Source organism: Taudactylus pleione, unplaced genomic scaffold (genome assembly GCF_031769625.1).
Source record: "Taudactylus pleione unplaced genomic scaffold, aTauple2 ptg000037l, whole genome shotgun sequence".
In the NCBI taxonomy this organism is placed as follows: Eukaryota; Metazoa; Chordata; class Amphibia; order Anura; family Myobatrachidae; genus Taudactylus; species Taudactylus pleione.
In genome coordinates this window covers 5,007,029-5,016,258 of record NW_028284439.1, presented here as the reverse complement: position 1 = coordinate 5,016,258, position 9,230 = coordinate 5,007,029, and the positions used below count along the sequence as shown (strand labels likewise).

Sequence of the window (9,230 nt, the reverse complement as noted above, 5' to 3'; positions counted from 1 at the left end):
GTACTAAGCGGTACTTCCACCCAAAGATCTCCACCCTCTATGACAACATCCGCCCTCTTCTGAGTCTGGACGGAGGCAGATGGTTAAAGGATCGGCGTCTACGTGGCTTCCGCCCTCACTCCTCATTTCCATGGCATCCGTCCGTTCTGGATCTTCGAGCTGAATACCATGGCCCCACAAGGATTTAATGAGAGTTATGAGATCGCCCCATTCTTGTAAAGAGACAAGGCGGTAGTTGTGTATGTTAAAAGGAACCTACAACCAGACCATTGTGTATATGCCCAATCTCGTCCGATCTTGGAAGCTAAGCATGTATGGGCCTGGTTAGTACTGGGATGGGAGACCTCCTGGGAATACCCGGTGTTGTAGTGTTCATACATACTTACAACAGGGCGCAAGATAGCCACTGGGTCTCTGAATGGTCTTAACTCTCTACCCTTGTTCCATGGTTACCCACGAATTATATCAATTAACCCCCTCTTCTACCTCTAACTAATTAATTTTTGCATTTTTAAATAAGTTATTATTTTAGATAATTTTGAAGATCTCTATGGAGACTCTGACGTGCCTACCACTAAATTAGCCTTTGCTCTCTTACATATACCTTTTACTTATTTATTATTATATATTTTCCTTAACTGGTTGTGCCCCATTGATATTTTCATCATATTTTATACTAATTCTTTAATTAATATATTATGCTATTTGAAATTTGATGTTGTGTCTTTATATAAAGCATGCTTTTTAAAAGAACTATGCTGCCATATGTTGGTTCATTGTCACATAAATGATATTATTATTTTATGTTGATTTAAGTTGCGTATCTACTAAAGTTAACACTTTGGGCAGAATTACCCTCTTTCAAAATGGCGCTCTCAAAGTTTCCAAATACTACTGAATTTTTCTGCTTCCATAGACTTATGGCAGTGCCTATTCCCGGAATACGACAGGAGCAAGAAACGCTTAACCTGAGTGGGATGTCGATGACGTCGAGTATGGGCGGATGCCTGTGTGATGATGAACGCTGGAGTCAGGGCGGAAGTCACGTGGACACCCGCGATACCATTACCGGATATTGAAGGACGGATGCCATGGAAACGAGGAGTGAGGGCGGAAGCCACGTAGACGCCGATCCTTTAACCATCTCCCTCCGTCCAGACTCAGAAGAGGGCGGATGTTGTCATAGAGGGTGGAGATCTTTGGGCGGAAGTACCGCTTAGTACTATGCTAAGTTTCACTTTATATCAAAGTGATCCGGATGTTTCTGGAACTTTATTTGTGTCATAAACAATTAACTTAATTCATAGGAGCATTTTGAAAGTCTCCTTTGCTTAATCCTTCCGATAGACCGTATATGAGGTCACCAATTGTAATGAAGATGACTAATTGGTTCTGTTTTAACCTGGTATAAATATGGACTCATGCATGCTAGCTAATATCCCTTGAAAAAGTCCCATTGGATGAAACGCGTTGGAAAAGCTGCACTCTTGCCTTTAAATCCATTAAGATAAGCACCTTTGAATTCATTGCTGTTTTTAAACTATATTCTTTGTTCATCTGTTTTTAATATATACTATTGGGCTTGTCCAATCTATACCATTATGCATTTGCACTTTATTCCAACACTGTGGTGTTGAGATCTGTTGTTACGCTGTCAAGCTATTATGCGGTTTTTTGCCCATTCACTTTATAACATTGTGTGTTTTTATTATATGTATTTATGTTAGTATGTCTATATGTATTTTTGATTAAATTTCTTTATATTTATTGCACTGTGCACTTTCTAAGTGACGCCTGTCGCTGTTATCATTCACCATATTCACATATATATATATATATATATATATTGTGACACAGTCAGGTTAGGGGGTCCCTCTCCTGGGTAGAGGACTCCTTCCTTACACACACAGCAGCTGGGAAACAGTACGCCAGACTGGATTCGAGTACAAGCTGGTCGGCGCCAGTCTTTATTGTACAATGTCAGAAAAACATAAAGAAAACAAAACATAAGTCCTTGCCCTGTCGGGGCACTAACTTCACAAGTGACTTCCCTCACTACAAGAACCTGGCAGGGCCTAATGCCCTTGCCAGCAACAAAGCACAGCACAGTACTTACAAATAGGTTTTTCAAGTGTCTCTGAGCAAACTCCCTGCCTGCTCTCCCAGATGAGACACTCAGCCCTAAACACACTAGGCTTATATTGGCCACTCTCAGGTGGAAAACTAACAAGCCTGTTACCTGGCTGCGAGAACCAAAACCTGGAGTGGCCGTGGGTGGAGCCCTCCCTCTCCTCTCACCCACAACCCCCAGGTCCCAAACCAGCTTTTCAAAAAGCCGAGACTCAAGCCTGCTATACTGCAGACTTTCTCCTGGGGGTTTAGAACACATAAGACAGGAATCTGGGACAAATGTACCTGCCACAAACCACTTTACCAGTGATCCTATCACATATCCACCCCCTTTGTTTCGACCTGTGGGGCGGAACAACTGAAGCCCCCAAACAATGAACGCGTGACAACGCGTCTGCATTGGCCAGCTGGCTTCCTGGCCTGTGTTCCACTGCAAATTTAAATGTTTGTAACGCCAAGAACCATCTCGTAATTCTCGCATTACTGTCCTTATTTTCGGACATCCACTTCAAAGGGGCATGGTCAGTGATCAATTTGAACTTTCTTCCAACCAAGTAGTACCTGAGAGCCTCTAATGCCCACTTTATGGCCAACGCCTCCTTCTCCACTGTGGCATAGTTTCTCTCATGTACATTCAACTTTCTACTTAGATAGAAAATAGGGTGTTCCTCACCCTCCTTGTTCTGGGACAGGACCGCTCCTATACCTACTTCTGATGCATTGGTTTGTACTATGAATTCCCTGTCAAAATTAGGAGTCATCAGGACTGGTTGGGAACACAATGCTACTTTCAACTCCTGAAAAGCTTTCTCTGCCTCAGGACTCCATTCTACCATGACTTTTTGTTTGCCTTTGGTCAGGTCAGTCAGTGGGACTGCCGTGGTGGCAAAGTTGGGTATAAACCTCCTGTAGTACCCCGTAATTCCCAAGAAGGCTCTCACCTGCTTCTTATTCAGAGGCCGTGGCCAGTTTTGTATGGCATCAACCTTATTGAGCTGAGGCTTTATCAGGCCTCTGCCAATGGTGTATCCCAGATATTTTACTTCCTCCATGCCTAGACAACACTTTTTTGGGTTGGCTGTCAAACCTGCCTTATAGATGGAGTCCAACACTGCTTGTACCCTGGGTAAGTGAGACTGCCAATCAGGACTATGAATGACCACGTCATCCAGATAAGCAGCCGCATACCGTCTATGGGGCCTTAGAATCCTGTCCATCATTCTTTGGAAGGTAGCAGGTGCCCCATGTAGCCCGAAGGGCAACATCTTGTACTGAAACAAGCCCTCTGGCACTGAAAAAGCTGTCTTTTGTTTGGCGCTCTCAGTTAACGGTACTTGCCAATACCCTTTGGTTAGGTCAAGAGTGGTTAAATACCTTGCCGTCCCTAGTCTCTCAATCAGTTCATCCACTCTTGGCATTGGGTAGGCATCGAATTTTGAAACACTGTTCAACTTTCGGAAGTCATTGCAGAAACGCACACTCCCGTCGGGCTTTGGAATCAACACAATGGGACTTGACCATTCACTATGTGATTCTTCAATAACCCCTAACTCTAGCATATTTTTAATTTCTTTCGACACCGATTCTGGTAATCTATAGGGCTTTAGATTAACTTTGACCCCTGGGTCAGTGATTATGTTATGTTTAATGACCGAGGTTTTCCCAGGTATGTCAGAGAACAGCACACTATTTCTGATCAGAAACTCCTTGACCTCTTGTTGTTGAATTGCCGACAGGGTTTTTGCCACTGTCACTTCGGGAACTAAGGGCCCTGGATTTACTGGAGGGGCTCGGACGGCCGACAGTACCGTTCTATCTTTCCAGGGCTTTAACAGATTTATATGGTATATCTGTTCCGGCTTTCTTTTCCCCGGCTGGTAAACTTTGTAATTGACCTGTCCCACTCTTTCTAAGATTTCAAAGGGCCCTTGCTATTTAGCCAAAAGTTTATTTTCCACAGTGGGAACCAACACTAACACTCTGTCCCCAGGAGCAAAGCTGTGTAACTGGGCATTGCGGTTGTATACCCTCTGCTGTGCCTGTTGAGCCTGTTCCAGGTGCTCTCTCACTATCGGCACTACCGCAGCAATTCTCTCCTGCATTTGAGAAACATACTCAATCACCATTTTGTAAGGACTAGACTGCCCCTCCCATGTCTCTTTGGCAATGTCTAGTAACCCCCTTGAGTGTCTCCCATACAACAAGTCGAAGGGTGAAAACACGGTGGAGGACTGGGGAACCTCTCTTATGGCCAACAATAAATACGGCAATAAGTAATCCCAATCCCTACCATCCTTGTCGACCACTTTCCTAAGCATGTGTTTTAACGTCTTGTTAAACCTCTCGACCAGCCCATCGGTTTGGGGGTGATAAACCGAAGTTCTTAACTGTTCAATTTTGAACAGGTGGCATAACTCTTTCATGACTTTTGACATAAACGGTGTACCCTGGTCAGTTAGTATCTCCTTGGGTATACCCAGCCTGCTAAAGACATGAACTAGCTCTCTGGCAATGGTCTTGGTTGACGTATTGCGCAACGGGATCGCTTCCGGGTACCTGGTAGCGTAATCCATTATGACCAGAATATACTGGTGTCCCCTGGCAGACTTCATTAAGGGTCCAACCAAATCCATCGCTATTCTTTCAAACGGCACCTCTATAATAGGCAATGGAACTAGTGGACCCTTAAAATGTGGCCTGGGAGCATGATACTGACACTCAGGGCAGGATGCGCAAAAGTCAGACACCTCTTTATGAAGCCCGGGCCAGAAAAACCTCTGCATTATTTGCTCAGTGGTTTTCTCTACCCCTAGATGGCCTGCCGTTATATGACCATGGGCCAGATCCAACACTGTTCTTCTGTAGGCTTTGGGAACTATTAGTTGTTCCACAATATCTTCCCCCTTCTTAGTCACCTGATATAACAAATCCTGACACATTGCCATGTGGGGATAGGACAAAGGACTATAAGGGTCTATGGGTTTACCATCAACTACTTTTCCATTCTCCCTGGCTTTTACCAAAGTAGGGTCATTCAACTGCTCCACGGCAAAGAACTCTCTTCTGACCTCTAAATCAGGCAGACGATCACCTGGCCCAACAACACTTCCCACCTCAATGGGAGGCACATCAGTTGGCAGGCCACCGTCACGCTCTGCATTCTCTAGTTCGCCAATCATAGTAGAAAAAGGAAATAACTCTGACTCAGAAGAAACTCCCTCCTCCACTACATCGACAACCTTCTCAAATGGATCGGGGTTGTTCACCTCTGGAGCAAAACGGCTTTCCCACAACTTCCAGAAGTGAGCAAAGTCTCTCCCCAATATTGCATCGTACACCAGACCATGCACCAAACCCACAGAAACTATAGCAGAGCCACATGGTGTCTCGATGTTCACCTCGGCCGTAACATAATATCGAGTATCCCCATGTATGCAGGTCACACCAACAGTTTTCCCCTTACGCCTCAAGGGGTTCACCAGTTCAGCTTTTATAAGTGTCACCAAGCTACCAGAGTCTAACAGTGCCTCTACTCGGTTGCCATCAACAGTGAGTACACACATGTGCTTATCAGTCTCAGCCTGCCGGTCAGCCGTACAGGCTGTCTGTGCAAAGAAAGACCCCCTACGGTAGACATGAGCAGTATCACATTGCATAGGTTCAGTTGTAAGTGAACAATTAGCGGCAATATGGCCGAAGCCACCACATCGGAAACACTGAGTCATATTAATGTCTAGTCGTTTACGGGGCAAGAACCTTCCTGGCCTGGCAGGCCTGTCTCCAGGTTCTACACCCTTAGTCTTAGGTACATTCCACCGCCCAGCACCCTTCTCCCCTTGAACAGTCTTACCAGTGTCTGTGGGAGTTCGCCGGCGCGCCATTGGGGCTCGGTGGGGCATACTCATCAGCTCCTCAGCTGCCACGTACCTCTCCACCAGCTCGACCAACTGGTCCACGGACTAAGGGTCTGCATGGCTCACCCACCTGCACAGAGTCACAGGTAATGATTGCAGGTACCGGTCCATCACGACCCTTTCCACGATCTGTGGTCCCATCAGCGTCTCGGGCTGTAGCCATTTTGAGGACAGATGGACGAGGTCATGCATCTGTGAACGTGGAGGCTTGTCCATATGGAACTCCCAGCGGTGGACCCATTGGGCACGAACAAAGGAGGTGACTCCCAAGCGAGTTAGGATCTCCTGTTTTAGTTTTTTATAGTCCTTGGCATCAGCCAGGCATAAGTCGAAATATGCTTTTTGTGGCTCCCCAGACAAAAAAGGTGCAACCAGACTTGCCCACTGCTCCTTGGGCCAACTCTCCCTTTCGGCCATTCTTTCAAATGCGGCGAGATAGACCTCCACATCATTGCCCGAAGTCATCTTTTGGAGGAAGTGACTGGCTCGTACGGAGTGAGTGGTGGTGGGAGGACCAGTATTAACAACTCTGGGCTGGGCGACCAGGTGCTGTACCACCTCTCTTATGGCCTGGCTGTTTTCCGCTAAGGCCTGGCGGGTTTCCTCAATGGCGACCTGTTGAAGTCTGTTAGTCTCCTGCTGAGCTCTGGTAGATTCCTGCTGAAGTTTGTTTGTCTCCTGCTGAGTTGCTGTAGCTTGGAGCAAGGCCTTAATAATGTCCTCCATTTTGTCCTGGGGTGTAGGTTGGAAGCTGAACCTTACCTCTCTGAGCATTTGCTGACGCCTCCTCTATGGGACTCCAAGGACACAGTGTTATTTTCACACTCACCAATTGGGTGTCTGTCCCTTTAATTTTAAAATGGAAAGTTTTCCTCTTGCTGCAACTTCAGTGTGTGTGGGTGCCCGCATTCTCCACCATATTGTGACACAGTCAGGTTAGGGGGTCCCTCTCCTGGGTAGAGGACTCCTTCCTTACACACACAGCAGCTGGGAAACAGAACGCCAGACTGGATTCGAGTACAAGCTGGTCGGCGCCAGTCTTTATTGTACAATGTCAGAAAAACATAAAGAAAACAAAACATAAGTCCTAGCCCTGTCGGGGCACTTACTTCACAAGTGACTTCCCTCACTACAAGAACCTGGCAGGGCCTAATGCCCTCGCCAGCAACAAAGCACAGCACAGTACTTACAAATAGGTTTTTCAAGTGTCTCTGAGCAAACTCCCTGCCTGCTCTCCCAGGTGAGACACTCAGCCCTAAACACACTAGGCTTATATTGGCCACTCTCAGGTGGAAACCCTAACAAGCCTGTTACCAGGCTGCGAGAACCAAAACCTGGAGTGGCCGTGGGTGGAGCCCTCCCTCTCCTCTCACCCACAACCCCCAGGTCCCAAACCGGCTTTTCAAAAAGCCAAGACTCAAGCCTGCTATACTGCAGACTTTCTCCTGGGGGTTTAGAACACATAAGACAGGAATCTGGGACAAATGTACCTGCCACAAACCACTTTACCAGTGATCCTATCACAATATATTAAATGGCATAAAATTACAGGGGGGGGCACCATGCATGGGAAGGGGGGGATAGAGCATACCTCCCAAAATCTGGAAATTGGAAGTACTGTAGGGGAATTAAAAGGACGGTGGCCTCTCATTACACTGCCATTCAAGGTTATGTACTCCACTAATCAGCATTGGCTGATCTCAACAACTCTGCCCGATCACCACCACACATCCTTCATGCAAGAGTGGCTGAAATAGAACACAGTGAGAACATCTACGGGCACCAGTAAACACTTTCACCTGGAACATTCGCCATAAATTTTCCATACAGGAGCAGCAACCATAGAACTAGAGATGTGCCGGGTGCCATCTTCTTTTTTATCCTTTGTGCTGTTTTCAATGGGCTTAACACTGATTGGCTGAGAGCCGTGACAGATCGCCCCGGATCCCCGAAATTCGGGTGGGTTCGGATCTCTGAGATGCGAACCCGCTCATCTCTACAAAGAACACAGTCCCAGTCACTGTGATAACATTTTTCTGCACTTTTCTAAAACTCCACCTGAAACAACATGTGGTGAATTACTTTGTTCCAGGTACTGAGAGCAAATATCTATGGTGAATTCCATAGAAGTACCAACTTGTAGGTGTTACTTCTTGTCTTTATTTACTATTCTTTCTAGTGCAGAGACTTCTATATGTTCATTGCATTCCTGCAAAACATTTATAATCATGACAGGGATTTGATATTCGACTCTGCTGTTTTTCTAAAAATATAAGATTTTTTTTTTCCATCTGGAATTAGTGGAATTTATTCCATCTCTCAGACTGTATCTGTCCTGGTCCATTTTTAAACAACCAGTGCATTAATATGATACATTGGAGTAGATGTATGAAGCCCAGAAACGGTATCAGCGCACGTTATGTGCGCTGATACCGCTTCTCCCCGATGTATTATCGGGGGTCTGGGTGGGAAATGACAGGGGCGCTATGCGCCCCTGTCATTATCGGCGCTGCTATCTACAAGATAGCATCGCCGATAGCCTGGGCCATGTACGAACGATCATAACGTCTGACCGTTCGGCCGGCTGTAGGTGTCGTTATCGACAGCTACAGCCTGGCGCTAGCCTATCCCCACAGCAGGGACAGCGTTGTCCCTGCTGCGGCAGCTGCCGGCTCCAGGCTCCACGCGGGGATCTCGCGATACTTGCGAGATCCCGCGCATGCTCAGTGGAGCCGGCCGGGAAGAGACACAGCGCATCAGCAATAGGCTGATGCGCTGCTGTCTCTAGCGGGTAGCGCCGGAGGGAGGAGTTAACGCTCCCCCTCTCCGGCCGATGAGATGTTCTCACATCTCATCAGTAGTGCTTCCTGCTTCGCCTCGGTAAAGAGGCGAAGCGGGAAGCGTTATAGCGGCACGTTAGGTGCCGCTATAATACATCTACCCCATTGTTGTTAATATGTATTTTACTGTCACGAGAGCTCTTTGATTGTGTTACACTTTTTAATAAATTGTATCTACTTTTAGATATTATTATAGATATTTAGGGGTATATTTACTAAGGTGAGAGTTTTTAGAAGTTGCCCATAGCAGCCAATCAGATTCTACTTAACACTTAATTAGCACCTTCTAGAAGATAATAGCGAGAATCTGATTGGTTGCTATGGGCAACATCTCCACTTCTAAAAA

The 9,230-nt window shown here is 46.3% G+C and overlaps 1 pseudogene; it reads left to right on the top strand.

The window, feature by feature from the left end:
- Positions 1-253: 253 nt before the first annotated feature.
- Positions 254-372, top strand: LOC148538703 (5S ribosomal RNA; annotated as a pseudogene).
- Positions 373-9,230: the final 8,858 nt, after the last annotated feature.